At 33.3% G+C, this 22934-nt stretch overlaps 1 long non-coding RNA gene across 1 annotated transcript in view; it reads right to left on the bottom strand.

The window, feature by feature from the left end:
- LOC143242975 (uncharacterized) overlaps window positions 1-22934 on the bottom strand; it is a 78255-nt gene that overhangs the window by 21708 nt on the left and 33613 nt on the right. The gene's annotated exons all lie outside the window — the stretch shown is intronic.

The following is a 22934-nucleotide window of genomic DNA, read 5'->3' as shown; positions in this document are numbered from 1 at the left end:
ATATATATATTTCAGTGTATATCATTAAACCTGATGATGACAAAACCTTTTTCAAACACTATACATTCATTATCATGTTAAACTTTAATAAGATTTGTTAAACATTCAACCCATCTTTAAACTGTACAAAACTCACTTACCTTATGCCAAGTTATCATTCATTTTCTCTTTGAAGAAATTTCTGTAGCTTTCAAATACGTATAATTTTATACAAAAACATATTCAGAATTATACAGAAACATATTCAAACCATCAACATAACCATAAGAAAACAACTCAAATACTAAATAAAAGAAACAAACATATAAACAAACTGATAGTAAAATTAAAGAAGCCTTACTTATAACAACAACCCAAATAAAACAATATAAAGGAACGCCTTTATACCTATATTAATATAATAAATAATATTATATATTCAAACATCTAATACCGCCCTCTACATTTCGACACACAGTTACACAACCCCTTTCAAACATGTGGTCAGCTTCCGGTCAGTTACCTCTTTCTTTGTGAACCTGACGATGACCGAAGAAGGTCGAAACGTTGTTCGCTCTTCTATGTAAAGTGTTTTCTCAGCCCAAACGAGCCGGTTTTGCATATAAATATTCAGAATTCACAACAAAGGGAACAGAAAATAAATTTTACAAAGCTATAAAAAACAACTTAATTTTTAACTTTATCAACACATGATAGTTTTAACTCTGTGCTGTATCCAAGTATATTTAAACTTTCTTAAGAACTGTTCTCACAACAAGAATAGTTTTTCTTTCTTTCATATGTGAAGAGAGGTTCTAATTAGACTTCTGCTAGTTTAATTGATAAGTGTACATCACAATCGTTGTTTTTTATTTGAACCTATGAGTTACAAGTAACTAGTGATACAATTAATTAGAAAGTCTATTAATATTAGTTCATGTAGGTTTTAATGAACAATTTAAAATTTATATCTTTATTTCTACTAATGTGATCAATTAGAAAATGAAAACGGATAGACAAACATTTGAAGTCTTTAATTTATTATAGTTTGAAAGGAAAACCATGTCAACATCTATATTCACATTTTAGTGTTTGCAAACATCAATTCTGTTTTCAATTCTTTTTTGTCATTTTTCTTATTTTGGATATCAACAGAACTAAAACATTTTGTCAGAAGCATTATTACTTTCAAACAATAAAAAACATATTTTAAAGTAGGCATATGTTACAAGAGCTACAGGTGTCAGAAATAATAAACATAAATAATTATTTAAAAATTTAGGTTAAAATAAAGTTTTTTTATTATCATTGAGAGAAAACAGATAAGTTTATTATAACCTTGTTACCAAAATATCTGGTGTAGATAGTCTAGTTGCTTTGTGCCATAAAATGCCAAGCTAACCAACCAACAATGAAAATGTCTAAACCCCTCTATTATATATTATAAATTCTGAAAAATAACACTAACTTTAATGAAAACAAATCTCCATAAAGTCTAGAATGCATGTACACTGTTTATTTCTTGTAAAAGCCAAGGCCTGAAAATTTACCATTCAGTTGATGTTCATATTATTGTATTAATAAGTTAATGTTTGAAGCTACACTTGACTGTTATACATCCCCTATGGATGTAGTAGAGGGTGAATAACAACTAAGGATCGGTTAGAACCTGGTAGATTGAGATATGTAGTACAGGATGAACAACAACTAAGGATCAGTTAGAACCTGGTAGATTGAGATATGTAGTACAGGATGAACAACAACTAAGGATCAGTTAGAACCTGGTAGATTGAGATATGTAGTACAGAATGAACAACAACAAAGGATCAGATTTAAAACCTGGTAGATTGAGATGTGTCGTACAGGATGAACAACAACAAAGGATCAGTTAAAACCTGGTAGATTGAGATATGTAGTACAGGATGAACAACAGGTAAGGATCAGTTAGAACCTGATAGATTGAGATATGTAGTACAGGATGAACAACAGGTAAGGATCAGTTAGAACCTGGTAGATTGAGATATGTAGTACAGGATGAACAACGACTAAGGATCAGTTAGAACCTGGTAGATTGAGATATGTAGTACAGAATGAACAACAACAAAGGATCAGTTAAAACCTGGTAGATTGAGATGTGTCGTACAGGATGAACAACAACAAAGGATCAGTTAAAACCTGGTAGATTGAGATATGTAGTACAGGATGAACAACAGGTAAGGATCAGTTAGAACCTGATAGATTGAGATATGTAGTACAGGATGAACAACAGGTAAGGATCAGTTAGAACCTGGTAGATTGAGATGTGTAGTACAGGATGAACAACAACTAAGGATCAGTTAGAACCTGGTAGATTGAGATATGTAGTACAGAATGAACAACAACTAAGGATCAGTTAAAACCTGGTAGATTGAGATATGTGGTACAGAATGAACAACAACTAAGGATCAGTTAAAACCTGGTAGATTGAGATATGTAGTACAGGATGAACAACAACTAAGGATCAGTTAGAACTTGGTAGATTGAGATGTGTCGTACAGGATGAACAACAACTAAGGATCAGTTAGAACTTGGTAGATTGAGATATGTAGTACAGAATGAACAACAACTAATCTATCGTATATTATTTGCACAGTCATTATCATGTTTGACGGTAACCAGAAAACATTACTAAGATGTTAAAAATATTGAAACCAGATTATAATTTTTTCACACTACAGGAGTCTGGCTTTATTTCATACGTTTAAATTCTAATGTGATTCATAGTTTTTCAAAGATGTTTTTTCCTGTAAACTGTGTCGTATTCCGCTCCCACCACATTTTCACATCTCTCTGAATTACAGGTAAGTAGAGTTTGTGTTGCAGTAAAAAATGATGAATTATGGACGAAGTAATTCGAGGCACTTCTGTTATCAGGGCATAAAAATTCTTTGATCTGATGGTTGACATCGAATGCTCGATAATCACCAGATTCTCTTGACACTTAGTATAATTTGCGAACTTTACACTTGGTACAATCTGCATACTTAACACTTGGTACAGTCTGCATGCTTAACACTTGGTACAATCTGCATAATTAACACTTGGTACAATCTGCATAATTAACACTTGGTACAGTCTCCGTACTTCGATATTTATAAACAGCTGACTTAAGTGCATGTTGTTAAACATTTTCAGTCGACTTGTTTGCGTTTCGTTTTGTTTTTTGGAATTGCGCACAAAGCTAAACATTGGGCTATTTTTCTTCTGGTCACCTAGGGTATCGAAACCCGGTTTCTATCGGTGTGAGTCTACAAACATACCGTTGTGTCCCAGAGCAGGCTCAGTCGACTTGTAATGTGAAAGCGTCGTTTGTTCTTGTCCTAGAATAATCTAGGACCATAGAAGTTAATCGAAAATACACTTTGATCATGTAGAACACGCAGTCAGAATATTTGTGAAGACGCGCCTTGTTTCATCTCTGGATGTTCATGTTAATGACAAATTGAGGAGATGAACTTATGATGAAAATCTCGTGATTACCATTATCGAGATAAAGGTCAGTATCCAAAGAAGAAACCACCATGTTTAAACTGGTTTCACTTTTTATAGTTGTACAACTCTAGCTTTTAAATAAAAGACTTTGGAAAGCTCTTGAATCTCGCTCAGGTTTTATACGTGTTAAGATATTATAAATGTGACTAGATTCTGAAACTTTGATGTGTGCTGCTATTAGAAGGTTCGTGAAGATCTTTATTAGTTCCAACCAGTAAGAATGTTTAAGTTCCCTTTGTTGTCTGGTATATTACCGATGCTGTTCTTAGGTAAACATCAGTATTAGATCGACTATGTATTTTTCTGTGTTGTTTTTCTATACTTCCGGTGATATATATTACTGTTATTGAGATGAGATATTAAGCGAAGATACAAAAGGACATTGAATAGTTGTCCGTGACAACACCTGGTTTTGTAAACATGATATTTTTTGTGGTATCTACTCTATGATGTCCTGAACGTTGAGTAAAGCATTTTGGATGACAAGGTATTGCTGCCAGACTTCATCCCAGATAAACATTAGACACAAGTAAGGTTGAAAGTGTAATATTGATCCCTTCCGGAGAAAAAAGATCTGTTATTTATCGCAGTCCTGACTGGAATTCTTTTCTTGAACCTATCTGAACCGACAGCATCTGATGTTCCACTAAATGTATAAAGAAACATCCAGATCCATAACTTGAGGCTGCAGTTTTTTGAGCGTATAAAGAAACGAATATTGTGTTGAGTTAGCTGAAGATTTTCATCAAATCGGACAAGAGATGAAAATAAATATTTATACGATGAATAATATTCAACCAATGGCATGAAGCTGTAAAGTTTCTTATTCCCGAGATTGAGCCGAGATGTTATGTGAATAAGAAATAAACTTTTATTTTACAAAACATCGTAACCCCATGATGGGGAGTAGGCGATGTTAACTGGTCGTGTTTACTCCAGTCTGTAGCTGCTAAATTAGGGACGGATACCACACACAGTTCACGAGAGCAGCTTTACACAAAATTAGAAACAAAATCATATCTTCATGAACCTTCACTAGATGTATAATGATGTCTCATCAAAATATGAAGTGTAAAAGTTCTACTAAACTTATGATCGTGACGAGTACAGACATCAACAACGTTTATAAATGATAAATAAAAACAAGTATATTCTGTGAATCAAACATAGCCCCCCAGTGGCTCAGCGGTATGTCTGCGGACTTACTAAAATCCGGGTTTCGATACCCGTGGGGGGCAGAGCACAGATAGCCCATTGTGTAGCTTTGTGCTTAATTCAAAAAACAAAACAACGAATCGAACATCATCAAAAGGAAGAACAAAAGTAAACTTCAGTAAACAGTGTTAAATATTTCGTTTTGAAACTAGATTTGTAAATACGGAAAAACCAAAATACAAAAACAAAATATATACAGAGAATCAGTTATTGTACAAAAAACACATCTTCATCTTTTTTTTTAAATATTTACTCAAAAAATAAGCTTACCTTTGTTCATATTTTAAGAATAAGCAGACATATTACATATCGAAAAATAAATCTTTTATTTCATTCAAGACTGTATGGAATTAAATTTGACATAGTTTCAATCTTAGTATATAAACCCAAAAATAATAATTTTGATACACATATAAACATGTGTTGAGTGTTAAATGGTGTTTATTTATTCATACACAATTTGTAAAGCACTTCATCATTTGCATACAGAAAATTAATAAACCATGTATCCTCCACTGGTTCAGTTGAAAGTCTAAAGGCTTAAAACGTTGAAAGCTTGTGTTTGATACAGGTGGTGGGCATAACATAGATAGCCCAATCTGTTGTTTTGTGCTTAGCTAAAAACAATACTAAACATGTGACGTGTTAGTTTACTGTTTCAAACGTATAAATGCACAGACATACTGATAGCAATGATCATGTTAGTGGATATCTGTCCAACAGGTGCACTGTATACAAAGTTCGTGTGAGCTGCACACCTTGCAACATATGATTATGTTTTAACAACGAATTAAATCTTTGTTTATTGCTATATACTTAGTGTTATAGATGTATTAAATTTATGGTTATAGTGTGTGGATCTTCAAACGTGTGACAAATAAGATACAATATTCAATTTCCTGCATTTTATTTCTAACACACACCTTCACTGCTTTCTGGTGTATTCCAGGCGGTTAAAACCAGAAGATCTCAGCCTTTTGGAAATGGTTACAGTTTCTTCTTAACAACAACACTGTGCATTTTAAGCCTACAACACTTTTATCAAGTAAAAAAACATGACATGAATAACAGTTTGTTCGTTTGTTTTTTTGGAATTTCGCAAAAAGATACTCGAGGGCTATCTGTGCTAGCCGTCCCTAATTTAGCAGTGTAAGACGAAAGGGAAGGCAGCTAGTCAGCACCACCCGCCGCCAACTCTTGGGCTACTCTTTTACCAAAGAATAGTGGGATTGACCGTCACATTATAACGCCCCCACGGCTGGGAGGGCGAGCATGTTTGGTGCGACTCGGGCGTGAATCCGCGACCCTCAGATAACGAAGCGCACGCCTTAAAGCGCGAGGCCATGCCAGGCCTTTACATGAATAACAAGTGCTGGGTGATCACTAACTTTGTCAGTTAAATTCCTTTTTATTTATTTATTTAATGAGTGAACACAAACACGAGTTATGTGACTACAAAATACTGACAAACAGGAACCTGAGGTATTGTGTGGCGATATAACCTGGATTTTCCCCGGATATTGTCATTAATATAGCCAGTTTAATTAGAACACATACACTGTTTCTCCTGATACAGCTACAATTCTAAAATTACCACATCTATCTAGTAGGTGAACTCCTGTAATGTTTCCACATATTAAATACATCATACAAACTAGAATGAGTTACTTTAAATTGTTTTCTGTAAAATGTTAACAGAAAGCGTTACTTGGTATAAAAATAATCCACGGTGAAACTTTACAGTGAAAATATCAAGAAGTTAAAATTGTATTAATCTGAATGTAAGCGACGGTTTTACGTGTGGTGACAGTTTATTCAATTTATTGTTGATTGTAAACGCCAATCATAAATCACGAATGAATTAATTTATGAATCATGTTGGCGAAGCATGATTATAATTAATGTACTTGTCATCAGACATGAACGTTAAACCTACCACACTTATAATACTATATTCCATAGCCAATCCTGTGGAAAGTTTCAACAATTAGAAGGATACATAATAACAATATTCAAATCACACTAATTCGGTCGTATCTATTGGACACGACGCGTTTCACTCAGTCCAGAGCTCATCAATAAAGTGCATTATTAAAAGATATAATATGACTAATACTGGTATATGATAATTGGGCTCATTCGATTGTTACGAAAGTTACAGAATGGCTAGTTGTGTTCTTCACCTCAGGATCATCGAAACCTGGTTTTTAATATCATGAGACCGAATACTTAGTACTGAGCCACCAGAGTGAAAGATGCTTTTTGTTTGTTTGTTATTTTATAGACATGATTAAAACGATGTTTAACATAAGGCAGTGTTTAAAATGATCGAATACATCAATTGAATAACGTGTCTTAAAACATCGGCAATTGACAAATGAAGGTTTAATATCTTCTAATTAATTATATCTACAGTGTTTTGAGTTGTTTTTTGTTGTTGTTGTTTTGGCTCAACACAGTAAATGTATATTAGTGTACGTTTTCAATCTATAGCTATGTATACATGGTGCTCGGAAAGTCACTGTGTACTTATATACTCATTAACATACTTGTTTCAATATAGAATACAGGAGGTAAATATGAATGACAATTATAAACAATGTTGAAAGTGGCATCACAACAGGCCTGGACCCTTCTTATTTTGTTTCTAAACACCGTTATCACTTGCTGGCTTGAAATAGACTGAATAAAATATGATTACAAAACTGCACAGTTACTTTCCAAACACCTTGTATTTATAACGATGAAGTTCATGTTTATTTACACTCAAACTTCTCAGAGCAACCTGTTGAACCAATGCCAACCAAAATTTGTATTTCAACATCATGATCTGACTGACTGAACGTTGTATTGGTTGCTTTCTTCTCTTCGTATATTTCTTTCTTACTTTTGTGTATTCTGATAATGTACTTTGTCATACAGTTTACTTTAAAGTAATACTTATGTATATGTATGTATTTATATATTGCAGAGCCTAAAGCTGATATGACAGTCGTTTGAATATTACCTTACTTCCATAAGGAACAAAATAATGAATTAGCCTTGCTATAAGTAACAAAGTGACCCATGGTGGTTATGATGACGATGTCTGGAACGAATGTTTTGTGGTATTCATTTCGTCATCGTCCAGACTAGCTGTACTCCACACATTTGACACATATTTTCATTATAAGACTAATGGTCAAATCCTACTATTTGTTCAGACAAGAAATGGAATATGGTGTCAATGTGGACTATCTGCCTCCACTCTAGTCTGTCTCTTCAAATTTAGCGCATATAGCATTGATGTGGCTTTTTGAGAAATCCAATAAATGAACAACAAGCTAGATGACATATTTTAAATGTGTTAATTACTTGTGTTTAGGTGAACAGCATGTATCTCAACCACATTTGACAACTTTCTTTTCATACATTTTGTTACATTTGATGGTTTTTGACTAGCAGAAGTAGGCTCAGAAAGGTGAGAAAAGGTCACGTGATTTTTTCTTCTGTTTTTTGGAAAATATATTTCTGTTCCATATAAAAATAATTATAGTTCTTCTTTATTTGTAGTTAAGCACGAAGCTACATTATGGATTATCTGTGTTCTGCCCACCACATGTATTCTAGCGTTGGAAATTCGCAGTCATATCTTTGTGCCACTAGGAGGCAAGAGAACTTTCTAAAGATATATTAATTTTTGTTAATTTTTAATAGAGAATCCATACCTCGCACCAGAAACACAAAACTGTATGTTGTAAAAAGTTCTCTCCAGGTGTTACTACTGGAAAAAAGTTTGACGTTTTTATCTCTAAATATTGTTTTGTTTCTTTGTTTGGAAATTCTCACAAAGTTACAAAAGGGATATCGGTGTATAGTTGTCCTTAATGTTGAATCTATAGACTCTGGTTTACTTGTTTCTGTTGTTACTCATTTAATACGTCGATGGTCCGAAAGTGTTACAAGCATTTTCGTAAGAATTCTAGTGAACAAACATACATTTCCGTTTTATGAAACCTAAATATATTTCCTCAAAAACCGCAATACGTATAAAAAATGTTTATGCTAAAACTAAACATAAAACCACGTACTTTAAAGATCAAAATCGGTAATAACCCAGTATGTGATTCCGAGTTAACTACATTTTTCAGTACTGTTATACGTGTAAAATATAGAATATTGGCTTATTGTTAGGCTTCTCAGTGCTAAACAAGTTTGTCTCTGCTCTGTTGCTTTATAAAAGTGACAGTTAATTACTTTATTCAGCCAAATGTTCAAACAACTATTTGGTAACGACGGATGATTTCAGCTGATCAAGTCTAAAATACAAGCAAACCCTATCGGTGTCTTAACTGGCCTCTGACTTGGCTATTTAACTATATGTAACGAGGGGTCCTTTTGTAATGTGGATTTCCTTCTGAGGTATATTTTGTCAAATATACATCACATTTTTAAGTTTGTACAATCCTTTAAATATTTAAATCTCGATTATAAATGAACTAAAGTATGTTTTGTATATTTTCTTCCGAACTGTTACATTAGCGCCATCTCTTGCTTAAAATATTCTATATATGAGATTTTATTAATAAAACACATTTTAGCCTTGGAAAAAATTCTTGTAATATTAGATCAACGTTAAGCCGAAGTTCAATACTAAACGATGCCATTTACTATAAACAGTTTTATAATACTGTTGATTAACTATGATGCTGACATTTCTTTGTATGTGGTTTTTCACTAATTTGCATAATAAAAATATTTTCTCAGACATTTGCACACGCACGAAGATAAGTTATACCTTGGTGCACACCTTCAGTGTGGGTACAAAATCTCGGTGTCTAGGTTCTTTTTTCTTGGTGTTATGGTGGTTACTCTTCTTTACTTTGTAGTTTCTCACCATATTTCTAATTAAAAAGATGCGCACACACGTGAATAAGTAATAATACCTCATGTAGTATGTGTACAAAGTTTTAAGTTTCTAGGTTCTTTTCTCTTGTAGTTATGGTGGGTCACACACAAACCCAAAGCCTCGGACTTTTATTATTGTGGATCAGTTTGTTGCTACATGACAACACTTTAAAATATGTGTTTTAAAATTAGCGTACACTGTGAAGATATAAATAATTTATTTTGTTTTTTCGATTTCGTGCAAAGATACAGACTAAGGGGATGGCAGCTAGTTACCACCATTCGCCGCCAACTGTTGATTTACTGTTTTAACAATACATAGTGAGCTTAACCGTCACTTTATAACGCCCCAACGGTTGAAAGGGCGAGAATGTTTGGTGTGACGGACATTCGAACCCGAGGCCCTCGGATTACGAGTCGAGTGCCTTTACCATTTGGCCATGCAGGGCTGTCATAGAAGGGGAACTGCTTAACCTAAAGAATATTGTTATATTCTATTTACCAGACTGTGAAAAAGGAGTAAACATTTTTACAAATAATAAAATAATTTTCCATACCCTCAACTAGTTCTCCTAAAATTATTCTAGGTTTTTTTCTATTCTAACCGTTTCAATAGCTTCAGCGACAATGGTCAATATACAGTTTCTTTTTTACCATTTTTTTTCTCCCTTACTTCGCACTCAATTCTTCTTTTACTTCTCAGTATTTTCCCTTTTTCATTTTATCTGTCTTACAAGTTTTCCAAATTTTAAAGTATAAACACTATTTCCATACCTTTTGCACACTTATTAGGAAGAATACTGCTCACTGATTGTGAACCTAAAGGATTTTGTTACGTATTGTAAATTGTTTTTATTCTCAGTGCCTTTGTGGTGTTAATACATTTCTAGTTCAGCATGTAATTTACCTATTTTGTATTCATGTGAATTAAAACGTTACAAGTCAACCATTGACACAGCAGTATGCCTGCAAAATTAATACTCAAGAAACCTGGTTTCGAAACGTATAGTGGGCATTTACAGCTAGATGGGTAGTTATGTGCTTAACAAGGAAGAAACAAAAAGTTTTAGTTTTTCTTGCCATCTTGTTCGTGCGTAAGCCAAGAGTGGTGTTAACCTTAGTCTATACTTAGTACACTTAGTTTATACTTAGTCTACTTTTTAACGCTTTGAGAAACCCTTAATGGATTAAACGGTGCCACTTTTTCCTTCCCCAAAAGCATTCCATGGTTTACTTCCAAAATTCAATGCTTCCTTCTAGGTGTAAATTATGGTATTATTTTAAGCACTCACTATACTTTCCTTCCACTTTGACTGATTAAAGATGTTTTACAAATAATAAAGACTGAAGTAAAACATTTCAATGTTTTTTTGTTGTTCTTGTTTTCTTCAAATTTTATTTTTTTTATGTTGAAAATTATCTTCATTCACATAGAAAGCTCACCCTAACTTATGTTTCATCACGTAAACTTTGTAAGATAATACTGTGGTCCAATACGCCGGACACCCTTTTCAATTTTTTAGGACTTTTAAGGATTTTAAGGGGTTCAAGGACAAACAACCCAAAATATATATTTTGGTTTTGTTCGCGGTCGTATTTACGGCACTAAAAATAAGAATTTGCAATAATATAAATTTTGGTACGCCCAATTCATTGATGAGACAAAAAATTGGGTTTCCCATTTTGAGTCTTTTTAAGAGGTTAGAGCTCAAAAAAAGATATATGGAGTTTTTGTTCAGTTATCCGAAATATTTTGACAAATTTGTGTGTGTGTGTGTGCTTTCTTATAGCAAAGCCACATCGGGACTATCTGCTGAGTCCAATAAGAGGGAATCGAACACCTGATTTTTGCGTTGTAAATCCGTAGACCTAGCGCTGTATCAGTGGGGGAATTTTGACAAGTTTTCCATACGATCTGATATAATGATACTTTAGATTTACTTATTTTACCTATTGTAGGGTCAAAATTCCACAAATAACATAATTTTAAGGTTGTTTGATGTTTATTCCACCGTATTTCGGCCAACATAAATGATATATAGTACACAAGTAATTTTTCTTCCAAGTCCTAAACAGAGATATAGGCAGCTTTCTATGTGACTGTTTTTCACGATTTTCCTGATGTTAAAACTGGCCAAGTTAGGTTTGCTCATGAAAGTTGACGTCTTTAAATTTAATTTTTTTTTTCATATATGTAGTGTTCTCTCTTCACTTATTGTCCGTTTATAATTACAACTTTAATAAGAAATTATCATCACCATAAACTGTCCGTCGAGTGGTTTGGATGAAGTTCTTCGTATGATGTACTGAAATCCAGAACTCCGACCAGAAGCAGAACCGGAGCTATGTTCGTTCCTGGAGACGTTCAGAACGTTGAGGAGATCAACTTTAATAAACCTGGGGTTAAAAACTATCACTTAACACTCGCAAGTAAAGCAAGTTTAGCCACGTTCCTGTGACTTTACACATGCAGTGGTTCTCGAGACTTTCAAATGCAGCTTGATGTATTGTTTTTGTAAGTTTTAATATATGCAATATTGTTAATGAAGCATTAAAAATAAAATTTTGAAAATAAACAGTTTGATCTTACTTGACTATTCTAGAAGAAGGATACCTAAACATAGCGAGTTTTAATCAAGCGTTTAAAATGATTCACATGAACGCTCTCAGAGAAGTTGATGTTTACTTGAAATTTACCATAGAAATACAACACAAGGGAATTTTATATTGAAGTACAAATAATAAATTTAGCGATCTTCCCAGATAGATATGAAATATAAGTGTATATTCTAATGACGATCCAAATCTACCAATAACATATTCTAATGTATATTCTAATAACGATACATAAATCTATCAACGACAGTATTGTAATGATGTTCATATGAAGTACAAGTGTATATTCTAATAACGATACATATCTATCAACAATGGTATTGTAAAGATGTTCATATGAAGTACAAGTGTATATTCTAATAACGGTACATATCTATCAACAATGGTATTGTAAAGATGTTCATATGAAGTACAAGTGTATATTCTAATAACGATACATATCAATCAACGCTGGTATTGTAATGATGTTCATGCGAAGTACAAGTGTATATTCTAATAACGGTACATATCTATCAACGCTGGCATTTTGAAGATGTTCACATGAAATACAAGTGTATAATCTAATAACAATACATATCTATCAACGCTGGTATTGTAATGATGTTCAAATGAAGTACAAGTGTATATTCTAATAACGGCACATATCTATCAACGCCGGTATTGTAGTGATGTTCAAATGAAGTACAAGTGTATATTCTAATAACGGCACATATCTATCAACGCCGGTATTGTAGTGATGTTCATATTTAGTACAAGTGTATATTCTAATAACGGTACATATCTATCGACGCTGGTATTGTAATGATGTTCATATGAAGTACAAATGTATATTCTAATAACGATACATAAATCTATCAACGCTGTTATTGTAATGATGTTCATATGAAGTACAAGTGTGTATTATAATAAGAATACATATCTATCAATGCTGGTATTGTAATGATGTTCATATGAAGTACAAGTGTATATTCTAATGAAGATAAAATTGTACCAATATAATATCATAATAACGATTTACGAGAAGTGCCCATAAGAATATTTTAGTGATGATACAGCTGGAGTACTAATTTTGATATTTTAATAAAAATTTGGTTGTTGTTGTCATTTGGTTATTAGAGGAACCAATCTGAATACACGAGCTCCGTTTCGCCCGCAGATACCATGACGACATTATTTTGTAACGTATTACCGTTTGTAGGCAATGAATTACCTGCTCGCTTTTCACATTGAGTTTAATTGTAATTAAGCTCAAACTTAGTTTATATTGAATAGGTAAAACTCAGGTTGTGCAATGGAGGCGATGATTACAAAATATAGAACCTGACTCTTCTGACACTTCCAAAAACTCATGGCTAACACAATATTCAAACACATGATGATGCCAACCAGTCATTTAAGATAATGAGAGAACGTAATTCTGTATAAATGAAGGCAAAGGAAGGCCTAGATGCACTGATACATTAACTAATTTCACCATGATGATATGCTGAAGTGGCTTAAATTAAAACTAAATGCAGATATATAAGCATCCTTAGCTTATTCTAAATACTTAGAGTCATAAATCTCAAGTAAGACACCAACCTGTTGGTGTCAGAGAGTATCAATGTAGCTAGGCAACAGGTATCATCCGTGAGATATGAACTGATGGCTTTTTCATATCCTTATCCCAGCCCTCGAAGGATCACTGTTGCTTTAATCAAAACATCGTCCTACAAAATATCATTACGAATATTCCAGAGAGGTCTGTAGCTAGACTTTCCTTTCAGATTGAATTACTTTTAGTCTCATTATCAGGTGATTTTGCAACAGAAGAGAATTTGAAAATGATACATAGGAAGGCTTGAAGTATGGTCAAGGCAGTGGTTTTAGGTCCAGAAAATCCTTACAATAAACTCCAGCTGATCATTTTTGCTGATAAAATATTCAGAAAATGTATCATGTAGCATATTTAAGATTTGTCGTTGCTGCACTATCTACCAGAATATGTACCCTGAAACATGAAATCTGGTAATTAGACTGAGATGCCAGTATGCTTCAAAGATCACCAATATTTCTAGTCCTCTTCAACATCTGAACTATGGATCTAAAATTTTCTGACGACATTCTGGAATATAGGAGAGCCTCTAGCAAAGTTAAAATAGATACAACAATCTTTTAGCAAGGTGAGCACATGGTTCAGTGATCCAGGAATAGTCACCAATCCTTCAAAAGCCACAGTTATGTTCTGGACACTCAGTAACAGACATACTGTTAAAGATAAACCTTTAGCAACCATTGAAAGCAGTGGCATCCCTCTGAGAAAAACACTGAAGTACTTTAGAAAGAGTAAACTTTGACAGACAACTCATTTTCATCAGTCACATTAACACCAATGGTAACCAGAGCTAACAAATTCATCAATGACTGAAAGATGCATCAGAAAACGTGAATGAAGAACATTAATAATTATTCTCTTCGAAGGTCTTATCTCTACTATAAATGATTAACATGAGTGCTGTGAAGCTGAATAATGTTGAAAAGATAAAAGAAACGTCCGTTTAACGATGGTAATGGGATAACACTTCAACCACTCCCGTCAGAACCTGATTACACCTCAAAAGCCTCAGCACCTACTTTAAGACGATTATCTTTAGTTATAGCCACGTACTTCATATTCACTAAAAACTAATTTGTATATTTTAATAATAATCTAACTTCGTTACAAATGTGTATTTTCATGAGACATTCCTTTGGTATTAATGTATAATTTTAGTACATTTTAATTACTATCTAACTTCAGTACTAATGTATATATTTTCATAAAAACATTCCTTCAGTAATAAAGAATATATATCTTAGTATATTCTTTAAAGATCTTACTGAATGCTTGTTTTACTATTCAGTTCATAACTACTTAATGGAGAATAACAAGTGATAAACGTCGCAAGTTCGTCGTGGTGTGGTTAGTGTTCTCGTACACTGATTGATATTTAACAGAAAAAAAAAGTTTCCATAAAACGCAAGTACTGTTAAGTCAGGAATGGAGGAAGAGGTATACAAGCTAATGCAAGTGTGGGTGCAAACACAAAATTATTTATTTATCACACAAATACTGTGGTAGTCACCCAAACTGGCTAGGCCTTTTTCTGAAGGGGTGGGTGATGGAGCGCCAAATAATGGGCCGAAAACAATAAAACAAAGACGCTGAATTAATTTTAATTCTAGACAAATAAAAAGCCAATAAAAGCTGTGATATTTTATTAATTATATGATATAGCATGTTGAAATGAAATGTTATTGTTTTTATTACGGCTTTGGAAGATTGTATTCCTTGTAATATTGTCATATGCTTCATACTACTGTCCCTCCAGTGATACAGTGGGAGGTCTGCGGATTTACGACGCTAGAGAGCGGTTTACGATACACGTTGTGACCAGATCACAGATAGTCCATTGTGTAGCTGTGTGCTTAATTCAAAACAACTATTACGGAACAGTAAATTCATAAACGAAAAAGTTTCAAATACTTGGTCCGATGTATAATGGTGATTTAGGCACGAGCACTAACATTATTAAAATGCTTAAATTGTTTTAGGTTATTTTATTGGCGATTGAAGGGAATTTAACCTCCCATCCCTCCATTAATGTCGTACATTTATTTTAGTGCCTACGCTTGTTTCCACATAGTTTACTTTTTTGCATGTGACATATATTGTTAACTATGTATTGCTCACTTTCCGCCTGTTCTTGAAACTTGTAGCGAATTTTATAAAGTGAAAATCAACAATATTTGTTTGAAGAAGAGGCGTGTGAACAAAGTCGAAATTTCTAGAAACAGGTGTGATTCTTATAAAAAGAGACGAAAATCAGTCGGTGAGATACAGTCAGTGTGCTACAGGCATAGGAAGCTATAACGTCTCTCTGGATGACGAGAAACCCACTTGAAATAAAATTGTATCTCAGAACGGCTGGTATTGGTATTAACACGTTTAATAAGCAGAGAACTTCTATTAATCGGAAAACTACAGAATTGAACCAGGAACGTTAATTGGTTTAGAGCGTACCAACCGTTAAAACTTCAAGCCTTATTATTTCTATGGGACATTAAATATCTTTGCCGAAAGAAACGAATTAGTAAAGGTATGAGACCAGTTAAGACAAACGGTAACAATATGAACACAGAATAAATTTGTTGTGCGTGGACTGGGATCGTCGATACACTATTCATTTCGAAACCGGATATACGACTCCGTATTCTCTGTAAGTTTGTAACACTGTTGTACATAAACCATCATTTGTAATAACTGTTAGTAATAACCGTAATTATAAATTGTATAATTTTGGTGTTTGTACATTAAAATATATTTACGTAAAGAAAATAAAAACGGAAATTGTGTGTATCAATCTTGTTGACAAATAAAGTTAATGCACATTAACTACTAATTTCAAATTGAGTTTGTGTTTGCTTACAGCAAAGACCACATCGGGCTATCTGCAGATCCTACCGAGGGGAATCGAACCCCCGATTTAAACGTTGTACTAGCGGGGGCGATATCAACTCGAGCTTCCTGTCATTTGAGAATGTAATATGAAACGTACATAATATAATAAATCGGAGAGGTTGGTTGGATGGTTGATTTGATGTTTTAAGGCGCAAAGCATCTAGGCTATCTGCGCAAAAGAACCTGTAAAAAATTAAAAATAAAATTGTTAAAATTCGTAAAAACGAGTCATTTTAAAACAAAACAAAGTCTAATTTTTTAATTAAAATCTTAAATGGAGTTGAATCCAAATTTTTACAACTAGTTTACAGCAGTAAGAGAGAAAATAAAGTAATAAATTTTAAAAGACATTATGTAGCATAATTTTAATTATTATAACTTGCTAGGGTGACTAACAGATAGGTTCAAACATCAGTGTTACTCATCTGAATTTGGCCTTTCCAGTCCTGGTTTCGAGTTATTTGACGACACTGCCATTTTCCAATTTTGTATGTAACTAATTTTACTTTAATTCGTAAAACGAAATCATGTTAAAACAAAAGTCTAATTTTTGAATTAAATACTTAAAACATTTGTAAGGTGGACAGTGTCACCATCGTCAATGACACTTTCCGGCATCAGGGATAGACATGTCTAAAATGGTGCCATCGATGAGTCATCCGAAATAAAATTATGATACGTAAGAGTACAAACTCTGGCATTGTTTAATTTTCGTTGTTCTATCTACGTCACATTAGGTTTTCATAGATATATTGTTGTTTCATTTCAAAACGTTCCCTAGGTTTGTTTCTATCATGAATAAGAACGGTTACTCAGTGTCGCCGTGACTGAAAAATTTAATAAAAACGTTTTATTGTATATAAGAGGATTTACACATCAATGGAAGAAATAATAAAAAATTAAGGTTATTTTAAATTTTTCACAAAATCTGAACCATTGGTTAATAAATACTTCCAGTTCAGCAACCACCGCACGTGTAATATTATGTATCATAGCAACGTAACGGAAATTCGAAAAGGAACACAATAATTCTAATTGTGAGAAACGTTTAAACGTCAAAAGTGTTAGCACAAGAAATTATCGATATTATATTAAGTGGAAGTAAACGCAAAATAAACAAATCTGATTCATAATTGTTAATAATGAAGGTAAAACAAAATTATTTTAAAGTTTTCGTTAAATACAAAATGGGTGTTATCTAAGTTGTGATATAATTAAGCCACGAATAAGAGACTCCTCTTGAAAGAGCTTTTCCAAACAAATATCGACAGTTTAATCCAATGGAATGTTTGTGAATAAATAACTTGTATCAAAACTAACCACTAAACATTCATTACAAGGATGTATGCCTTTAACAAATGAAAATGAATCCAGGACAGTTAATTCATTAAATGTTAATGGATTAAAAACAGTTACAAGGAATTTGGCTGTTTTATAACTATGGGTTCTGATTGCAGAAGGTATAGGGCGTAAGGGATGATTCTGTTTATGAACATTAGGGAGACCATACATTATACAAGATCGTGAGCCATTGGTTGAACGCAGTGTCTGTTATTTTTTTGTTGTTTTGTTTTTTTAGTCATTTTGGAAGCGTTAAAGTTAAAGATTAACATCAGTATATTTTTCTTGTTAGTAACTTTACAAAGCTTTATAATTTTTGTATTTTGTAAATACTCATGACAAGCAATTTTTCCATTCTTACATCTAAAAATTACACACTAAATGTATAAAGTTTAACCAGGTAACGATGTTCTTTTAATCGGTCTTTCTCCTGTTAAACTTTGGCGTGATACATTTTTGTCGTATCTTCTCGAGTCCTTCTAGCAGCCTGGCATGGCCGAGCGCGTAAGGCGTGCGACTCGTAATCCGAGGGTCGCGGGTTCGCGCCCGCGTCGCGCTAAACATGCTCACCCTCCCAGCCGTGGGGATGTATAATGTGACGGTCAATCCCACTATTCGGTAGTAAAAGAGTAGCCCAAGAGTTGGCGGTGGGTGGTGATGACTAGCTGCCTTCCCTCTAGTCTTACACTGCTAAATTAGGGACGGCTAGCACAGATAGCCCTCGAGTAGCTTTGTGCGAAATTCCAAAACAAACAAACAAACAAACAAACCTTCCAGCAAGCGTTTATGACACTGATTGTAATTTGTAATATTACAGTTTAAAATTAAGGGACTTGGTACAAAAGTTTTAGTTTTACAAGTTGGTAGAAGACATCTACATCCACGTTCTAAAGTTTGAAGTCAGATTTCTTTAGTGAACGGAAAGAGAATCAATATACAACCCACAGATTTTCTGCTGGGAAAACGTAGTTTTATAAGAAAAATTACAATTCTTGTAACCACAAAAACTAATAATACTTCATTGTTTCTAACTTGTAAAATGTTCATCACAGAGGTATACACATGAGTATACATATATATAAAGACCATGCAACGTTTTCTTCTTGTATTTAGGTCGTCATGATCCTTTCAGTTTAATCTTTGGTAAAATTGGAAGAAAAATCTGTAACGTGTATGTAATCATTGACTTAAAATATCTGAACATTGTCCTTTTGACATCATGATCTTATTACTATTAGGTTTGTTCAAAGTTTTAATTACTTTGAGGTGAAAGGTACCGGCAGTTTAGGCAATAATGTAAATATATTTATTGACAGATACATGTCATACATGTTTTTGTAATGTGCACATGTATGTACAAATACATTCCTTTTTCAATAATATTAGCATGATATCTACAGAAGCAGTTAAACTTCAAAACTATTCCAAATACAAATCATAAAATTATCAAGTTACCAGAGAAATCAACATTTATTAATTATTGTGGTGACACCTCATAATTTATTTTATACAAATATAAATCTCACAGATGTTTTCCTAACTTACATAGGATTACAGTACAACAAAAAGCACCGCGTATGAGAGGTCCTGCTTCTTAATATTGTGTACAAAAGACATCAGATGTATAAAAACTGTTTATGTATATCTAAAGAAACGAAGACAAGTCACTAAGTGTTAACCTCCCGCTTATCGTTTCCCACATGATTAAAGTTGTAGATAATCTTTGGATTGTGATGAGGAGAATTCACTACTTAAATTATTTGAATATTTCTACAAGACCCTGGTGTGTCTATTAAATGTATTTGTGTGGTTTATCGAATTATATATAAAAACTATTAAATAAAATAGTTATGTTGTAAATAATTACTTTCTGTAAGATATTTAGGTCATGCAAACCTATCTTAATTTTATACCAACGTATGTATGTGATATTAATTCTCAGCTATGAAATTTTCAAAACATTTCATCGTAATGATTTTAAGAAACAATTAAATAAACTTGTCTTTTGTTGTAGATTTTAAATACTGATTTTATTTTTTCCTAAATAGTTTTAAATCGTTTCGATGATTGTATATTTTTAGAACTACAATTATTTTTTTGTTTTCATTCGAAAAACAAAGTACACATTTTGACTCTGCACTGTGCCATTCGGGGCATACAGGGTTTTGAGAAATGAAAGGCGTTGATGGCGAACTGAAACTTTGTATGGTCGAAAGTGAAATGACTTATCTAACAATATATCATCTTGTTCCATAAAAAAATATGTATTCTCCCATCATAATTTAGTCTCGTAATTCAAATAACAAACAAAATGATCAATCATTATTTTCAAAATTGAAGAAAAGTTCTATAGTTGCTACAGAAATTGTTCACAAATATCTTGTTTTTAATATTGTATCATGGAGTGAGCTTGTACTTCTCAGTGTATACCTGAAATTATATCCTTACTGAAATAAAACCCTCTATGATTTGAACAGATGGAAAGAAAGAATGGAAAACTTACATGACGCGTTTCCATCAGTAGACTATGAAATTTGGAAGTTAAAGTATAGCCAATGGTATACATCACTACAAACGATTTTGGGAAACAGCGATTGGCTAAAATCAATAAAAACGCTCTTTTACTCAAGTTACAAGAACAAATTGTTGCTATTTTATTTCAAACTATTCTGTTTTTTTTGCTCTGTGGCTGAGGGTGTCATACAAAACTCAAATAAATAAATAATGTACAAACATTAATAATTACGTTGAATTGTACCTTAAATCATAAGTAAAATAAAATTCGTGACTTTCATTGAGATGTACAAAATGGAATAAAGTAAAAGAATTCAATAAATAAATATTAATATGAAGTTTTTCATGTTTGGAAATACAAATTAAAGTTTATTTTCCACGTTATTTTAATTCAGTAGTACAATTTTCCCCTCGAGGCTGTTACTAGTTCTTAGGGCGTGAAAGAAATATATATTAATTTCTTATATTAGTATAAATTATACCTTCCAATGTTTACCAAACATGTACAAATAACGCCTTGAGAGGGTTCATTCCAGCTATTTATTAATACAGAAGTTCACGTGAGATATCTGCACATAAAGTTCAGTTTGTGAATACATGTTATAAAGGGCCTCTCATGTTCATTTAAATGTGGGCTGAATGTGTTGTCTTGGTGAAACCATACCTTGTTTGGCATGCAGTGCACACAGACATGGTAGTTACTTTTCATTGTTGCTGTAACTTTCACCCATCATATATTACAAGAACATGGGTTTACGACTAGTATCAAACCTGAAACATATTAACGGCAATAGAATAATGAAATGTGTGAACTTTGCTGTCGATACATATTTTCATTTGGTATGTGTCACTTATTGTGGAACGTATAGCCCTTCCATTCGGTCACGCTAATTTTCTCGTTTTGTGGACCTAAGACTGGGTCAATTTTACGCCATTTTCACTTGCAACTCTCTACGTTTCAGTCGTTGATGCTTGAAAATGAGGAAAGATGATCGGATATATAGACTGTTATCATGATTTTAAAATAAAAATCCTTTGTTTAAGGGCACTTAAACAACTAAGATTAAAATAATTTTCCATCACTCATGGAAATATTGAAAAAAAATTCCAATATCCAAAGTTTATTCTTGTTAGCTTGGTACATTCTGAATGTTTAATGTCACGAAGCGTGTATGGTAGAGGTAAATAGTAAACGTACTTAACACATTCAAAACAGGAGATAAGTACTTGTACATCACCAGGAGATCTACTCAACGTTGTTGTTGTTGTCGATACTGAACGAAGATTTCCAGCTACTCGAGGGCTATCTGCGCTAGCCGTCCCTATTCTAGTAGTGTAAAACTAGTCATCACCCCCACCGCCAACTCTTGGGCTACTCTTTTAGCAACGAATAGTGGGATTGAAGGCCATATTATAACGCCCCCACGACTAAAAGGGCGAACATGTTTGATGCGACTGGGATTAGAATCCGCGACCCTCGGATTACGAGTCGAACGCCTTAATACTGGGTCTATGCATTTCTGTCTATATATCATCTGCAACAACACTATTTGTTCCATTATAATGTTTATTTGTTTGTTTTTGAATTTCGCACAAAAATACTCGAAGGCTATCTGTGCTAGCCGTCCCTAATTTAGTAGTGTAAGACTAGAGGGAAGGCAGCTAGTCATCACCACCCACCGCCAACTCTTGGGCTACTCTTTTACCAACGAATAGTGGGATTGACGGTAACATTATAACGCCCCCACGGCTGAAAGGGCGAGCATGTTTGGCGCGACCGGGATGCGAACCCGCGACCCTCAGATTACGAGTCGTACGCCTTAACACGCTTGGCCATGCCAGGCCTTAATCATTATAATGTACTGATGTTGGAACAGGTTACATTTACAGTTAATGTTAAATAGGATCGGTAACTAACAGATATAAAATGCTGCAAAACACAGAAATAATCTTTATGAAGAAAGATTGAGTACACTGTAAATCAAACGTAAGCGTTTACAGATAAATGAATAATTATAAACCAGACATTAGTGTATTCTGATATCTAGTTTTTAAAGAAATCAACCGTCTGTGTGCACTAATGTGCTAAAATGTGTGATTTATAAAGTACTAAACCCTCTTTATACACTAATTGTTGTTTTATAACTACCTAAATCTCACGTTTTAACACACAGAGAATTGAATACGTTTAAGATTCATTAAAGTTTACACCGTATTGGGTATGTTACAAGTCAAGCATTAGATTATGTAGAGGATTATAAATCAGCCATTATAGTACACAGATGGTTGAGTACGTCATAAACCAAACATTATAGAATACAAAGCATCAAGTATGTTTTGTTTTGTTTTTCTTAAATATTCTGAACCTCGT

The sequence above is a fragment of the Tachypleus tridentatus genome, unplaced genomic scaffold (assembly GCF_004210375.1).
Source record: "Tachypleus tridentatus isolate NWPU-2018 unplaced genomic scaffold, ASM421037v1 Hic_cluster_2, whole genome shotgun sequence".
In the NCBI taxonomy this organism is placed as follows: Eukaryota; Metazoa; Arthropoda; class Merostomata; order Xiphosura; family Limulidae; genus Tachypleus; species Tachypleus tridentatus.
This window is presented reverse-complemented; position numbering and strand designations above follow the sequence as displayed.